At 39.3% G+C, this 6,000-nt stretch overlaps 1 protein-coding gene across 6 annotated transcripts in view; it reads right to left on the minus strand.

Moving 5' to 3' along the window:
- HDX (highly divergent homeobox) overlaps positions 1-5,739 on the minus strand; it is a 180,598-nt gene extending 174,859 nt beyond the window's left edge. For 4 of the 6 annotated variants that reach the window (XM_058536267.1, XM_058536269.1, XM_058536263.1 and 1 more), the window contains exon 1: positions 5,618-5,739. The gene's annotated coding sequence lies outside the window, so the exon portion shown is untranslated. Of the gene's footprint in view, positions 1-4,756; positions 4,844-5,617 lie in introns of all 6 variants that reach the window. The other 2 variants (XM_058536265.1, XM_058536264.1) reach the window with 1 other exon arrangement.
- Between the last annotated feature and the right edge of the window lie 261 nt (positions 5,740-6,000).

Below are 6,000 nucleotides of genomic sequence, written 5' to 3' on the forward strand. Positions count from 1 at the left end.
CTAAGCATTCATTGGTAATAAAAGTGATACTATAGGTTCTAAATAAAATGCCTGACTATTTTAATAACTTACATACATATTCAAAAATAACTTCATGCTGCGTTAGAATAGTGGGGATGAGTCAAGACTGATCATTCTATACCTAATGTAATATTTTCCACTAATATAGAATATATTTCTTCTTCCACATTTTACATTGCCCCGGACCTCTTCCAACTGTTGCGCTGTTGAGGAGATTTCAACACAACAAATTATTGGTCTATGAAAAGGCAAAGCTATTTGGAGAATGGGTCTCAGATAAGTACTTTCCTAAATGGCATAGCTATTTCATCCATAAAATACACAATAGGTAGACCAAGGTAACCAAGTAAGAAAGTATAATATATAAAGAGATATATTAAAGCACTATTTTAGTGTAGTAGAAAACATCTCATAATTATCCTGTCACTAAACCCAATGAAGAAACACTTTCACCATTTTTTGGTACTTGACAGTAGGAAAGAACAGAGTATGGGTCTACATGCCTTCTGCTACGGAAGCCATTGGTGGTCAACACAATGATCCTTTCTTCCTAAACCTCAGCCTTTCTATTAACAATGGAATACTACTCAGCCATAAGAAACGATGAAATCCAGCCATTTGTGACAACATGGATGGACATTGAGGGTATAATGCAAAGTGAAATAAGTCAGAGGGAGAAGGTCAAATACCGTATGATTTCCTTCATTAAGTAGTAGATAATAACAACAATAAACAAACACATAGGGGCAGAGATTGGATTGGTGGTTACCAGAGGGGAAGGGGGGAGGGAGGAGGGTGAAAGGGATAATTCGGTACATGTGTGTGGTGATGGGTTGTAATTAGTATTTTGGTGGTGAACATGATGTAATCTATGCAGAAATAGAAGTACAATGATGTACACCTGAAATTTTTACAATGTCATAAACCAATGTTACTGCAATAAACAAAAAATTAAAAAAAAATTTTTTTCATCTCCACTGAGAGAAAAAGCAAAAGGTCATAGGCATTAGACACTCAGAAAGAGAAAGAAGTCAGGGGAAAATTATACACACTCACACACACATACAATTTTTAAAAACAATAAATAAAGATGATAAGCCTCACTCCGGCTCTCCGATCTATAACCTAGGAGTTAAGAGTGCAGCCTCTAGAATGACACTTGTTTTAAAGTGCTGGCTCTGCAACTTACTACTTGTATGACCTTGGGCAAGCACCATTCACAAATGCTTGTCTACATGAGAAAAGTATCTACCCAGGGCATGTCAGTCACACGTTTGCATGGCTGTTTTAAGAACCTTAAAACAAATTGCCTCCAACTCCAAAGGAAGAGAGGCTAAGAAAATGTTTTCCTGAATTTTTTCCGCTCTGACAAATAACATGTTTAAAGAGTGTAAGGATCAACCTATTGGACATTAGTCTAGTTATAAAACAATAGGAGACTAAGAAGGTAGAGAAGCTGTTGTTGTAGATTTCTTTACAGGCGACAGATGTAAAGCATAGCATTTAATTGATACAATATTATAATCTTATTTATTCACTTGCCATGTACCTAGATCTTTTGTCAATCCAGACAGTTTTGTTACTAGTTGGCACAAGGATGACTCCATTTGCACAGACAGGTTTCAGTTTATTGTCTTGAAATTTTATGCAGACTGGAAAGATCTCAGGATGTGAGTGACAGCTTCTGAATATACTAACCTCTCCAGCTCCCTTCTTATGCAGAATATCTCTCTCTAGAACTTTCGCTGTTTACTTCCAAACCAATATGCCTAGATATAGTGTACTCAAAGCAAGTATATTAAGACACCATCAATTTCATGTTTAGCTGATTCCACTGTAAAATAAAAATCAACAATTCAAATATTTTTATCTAGTTGAGGATTACACTACACAAAAATATAATCCCCTTTGGGAGAACAATACAATTTTCAAAGCAAAATTAATTATATTTTTTAAAAATATATTTTATACAAGATTTCATGCCATCTTTTTCAACTAAGACTGAAAGAGTGTGTTATAATAAAATACCTAAAAAGAAATGTAAGTATACACCATATGGTCAAGCTTAGAAATCACTGATTTTGTAGGAGTAGTATGGTGTTCATGGAAAACATTATGGTATAAAACACACACACGCATGCGCACACACATACACACACACATTGGGCTAGGGCTCCAGAGATTTAGATCCTCGCTAAAGCTCTGCCAAAAATTCACTGCATATTACCTTAGTCAAGTATAGCTTGGTGATTAAGAGTCAAACAGACCTATGTTTGCATTCCCGACTGTGACCTTTTGTAGCTGTGTGGCCCTGGGAAAGTCAACTAATTTGAGCCTCTGTTTTCTTATTTGTAAAATGGGAAAAAATACTAGAAACTATCTAATAAGGATGTTGTGAGGTTTAAATGTGATAACATATGTAAAGTTGATATCACAATGCCTGGCAGTAAATGCTTAATAAATATTAGCATTTATTAATGCTGATAAGGCACTTCACTTTTCTGGGCTTCAGCTTCCCGATATGTAAAATAGGGGGATTGGCTTGTCGTTAGAAAATCACTTCCAGATCAAACTGAAAACTTAAATGAGAAAGTCCAATGCCATCCTCTCATTCAGATAGGAATTTTAAAATAAACTTTAAAACACAAATGCTACACTTTTATTTTTTCATATTTTATTTTAAGTTCTCTAAAATGAGCACCATATTCCTAAGCAATACATTCTATCTAGAGCATCCTACCTTTGAACAGTTTTGTCTATTGATCTACATGTAAATGTCCAGGTAAATATTATTAATTACTATGCCAGTTTGCTACAAGCTATAACACTTTGAGGGGATTCACATAATGTAGGTAGTAAGAGAAAAAGTCAAGAGGATTTTTCCCATACAGTAAATAACATTCATAGTTCACTTACAATAATCTGTGACAATAATTTTCAAATTTACAGATTATAATACCCTTCTGGACTGCTTCTCATCCATCCTCCTAAACCGCAAACCTTGATGTGATATTGAGATGGTCCCTCAAAGTGAAGCAGAAGCCAAATGAAATCTTTTAAAAGCCTCTATATTAAACCACAATCACACTTTCTTTCAAATAAAACTGAGCTCCATGGAACAATGCAGTTTAAAGCCCAAGGGGTAGAAAAGTGACAACTGATATGCTATATAATAGCAATTATGGCAACCATCACAATGATTAGCTCTGATTCGAGAGATGCGCAAACGAAAACTGTAAGTGGTAGTGAACATAAAGCAGCAATTGCAAGGTATGTTGAGATAAAAAGTGAATAATTAAAGCAGCAATTTCAAGATACACTGCAATAAAAAGTGAACAATTAGTAGATTGTAAGAGAAGATACATAATGCAATGTCATCAAAAAGAAATATAGAAAAATGGAAAATGTCTTAGTATTTTTCAAACTGAGAAAATTACAGACAGAACCACTTCTGGAAAAATGTTCCCTTGGTCTTGTTTATGGGGATAAAATATATTTGGAGGCCACCCACTATGTAGAGGTGTCCGTATTGCTTTTTCTCTAATTCAAATTCAGGTTTATTCAGTGTCTGGAGGGTCCCTTGCCTGACCAACAATGAATAAGTTTTCACATATATACAGTTCTCTCTATAACAATATTACTTTCTTTCCCAAGAAATTGAGAAACAAAGACTGTATACGGCTATAGATATTTCAAATAGTCATCCAGTTGCTGTGGACAGAGGATAAAGAAGTAGATGGCATGGTCCTAACTCTTAAGAAGGGCTTTAAAATCCAGTTGAGGCGTCTAACACATACACACACACACACAAAAAAGAAGAAGACAATATAAAGCAGGCTATAAGAAAGTGACAAATATAAGAACTGATGTAAGAGTTCTAGAAAAAGTGAGCTTAATAAGGGTTAGGTTAGACTTGGAAGGCACTTATGGAGAGGTGTAACTTGAGTTGAGCTTCCATAGTGGGTAAGATATGAATAGGCAGAAGAGAAAGTATCCTAGGTGAAGGGAGTGGTAGTGGCGCAAGGAGCAACGTTCTGGAGGTAGACTGTTCAGGGGACATTAAGGAGAGTTGTGCACTGAAGAATAAAGTAAAATAAAGTTCTTGTGGTACAATGAAGCCAGATTATGAAGCTCTTTGCAATCCAAGTGGAATTGGGATTAGAGCAATAAAAAATAGGGAGCCAAGAATATTTTGGTGAAGAAAAATAACAAGATGAAAGAGGTGTTAATGGACCATTAGCCTGACAGGATGAATTAGGGATTTGGCACACAGGTAAAGGCTGGCTAGGAGGCTACTGGAGTGACTAGATAGGTGGTGATGAGAGTTTAGATTGTGGAGTAAGGGAAGAATGGTAGGAGAGGGCTTCCAAAGGAAAATTCACCAGGACTTGATAACCCCTTAACTATGAGAAATGGAGAAAAATCCAGATTCCTCTGTGAAATAGTCAAGAGTTCATGATCAGACAGTGGGGTAGGATTAACAACACTACTATACAATTTCTCCACCAAAGACAGACAGGCAGGTAGTTCCTCGCAGTTTCTGAGTAATATAGCCCCCCCCAAAAAAGAAGGAGAGTTGGACAGGGTCTCTCAAAATAGGATTTGACTTTGGTGGTTCTAGCAGAAACACAGAGGAAGAAGGAAGAAGGACTTAACACTAAACCCGAAATGGAGATCAAGGCTTTATGAGACTGTACCAAGAAAGAAAAAAAGACAAGAAAGGAAAATTGCTTACTCTGAGTCTCCACAATGGACCTCACTCTGAGTCTCTCCAAAGAGTTTAAGTTTCAAAATCACTGAGTGGCACCCCAAATCAGAGTTCCTTGAAGATTAAAAGTTGGTTTCATGTGAATAATTAGTGTTTTTTCCTTCAAATTTTTTTCTTCCAATTTCTATTCTACAAATACCTCTCTGAGTTCTTTCCATTATTCCAAATCTGATATCTGTAGATTAAGAATTTGCCGCCTTAAATTCATCAGGCCACATTCAAAGTAACTGGCAGATCCCTCTCTATCAACTGGCGCTCGAAACATCACAGGGCCAACTCCCCAACCCTTTCCATATTCTGCCCAAACAGAGCTCAGCCCCACCTCCTCCAGCGAAACGGAAAAAGCGCCTGCGCAAACTCCACGCCTATTCTCCTCTTCTGAACCGCTCCCCTCCACCCCGGCCAAGTTGTTAAAGCGCAGGCGCAGCAGCACCCTCAGCGCTTTTGAGTAAGGCTGTGAGAAATCTACTGTCCAGTGAAATCTAGAAGTGGTAGAATTCAGGCCCCCCTTCCTTTCTTCGGTGGCAGAGGCGCCACTTCTTCCTACTCCGGGGCCAGAAGCGCGTCTCAAACGTCGCCTTCTCTCTGCAAGGTCTTTCGCTCTCTGGCAATGCACACTGTATCCTTATACTCAGCTCGTTTCTAACCTCACGCTGCCGCCAGCTTTCGCTCGGAGGGTAGAGGCAGTTGGCTCCCCAAAAGCCGCACCAGTTTGTTGGCAGCCTCTTTAGGCCTCTGAACCTACGGGCCCCCCACTGGGCAGAGCATTAGCTCGGTGCCTTGCTCGCCCTCCTTCGCCCTTCACATCCACCCAGTCTGGGTGCTTACCTCGGGCGTGGTGCGGTCACGGGAGGGATCTGAGGATACCAGATCAGACCAGTGCTGGGGCAGGCAGATTCAGCGAGATTTTTCCTGGGTCTCCACTGCCTTCTCAGACAATGAAATCAACGTGTCCGATCATCAATTCTCATCATGATCGTGACGTCACAAAAGACAGCGGCCAATGGGAGCCCGAGATCAGCTCCGGACAGTCCCTGGCCTCAGCCCAGAAACCCAAGAGTGGGGAGGGGAGAAGAGAGATAGCTGCCTGCAGTGGGGCTGTCTCTTCTTCGCACGTTATCAGCTGCGTCCAAGGCCAGGCCTTTCTGTACCTCTCCCTTCCTGAATAGCTGTGAACGCCCAGAATCCCTGTGACTATAGTAGTTACATGC

The sequence above is a fragment of the Diceros bicornis genome, chromosome X (genome assembly GCF_020826845.1).
Source record: "Diceros bicornis minor isolate mBicDic1 chromosome X, mDicBic1.mat.cur, whole genome shotgun sequence".
NCBI classification, from domain to species: domain Eukaryota; kingdom Metazoa; phylum Chordata; class Mammalia; order Perissodactyla; family Rhinocerotidae; genus Diceros; species Diceros bicornis.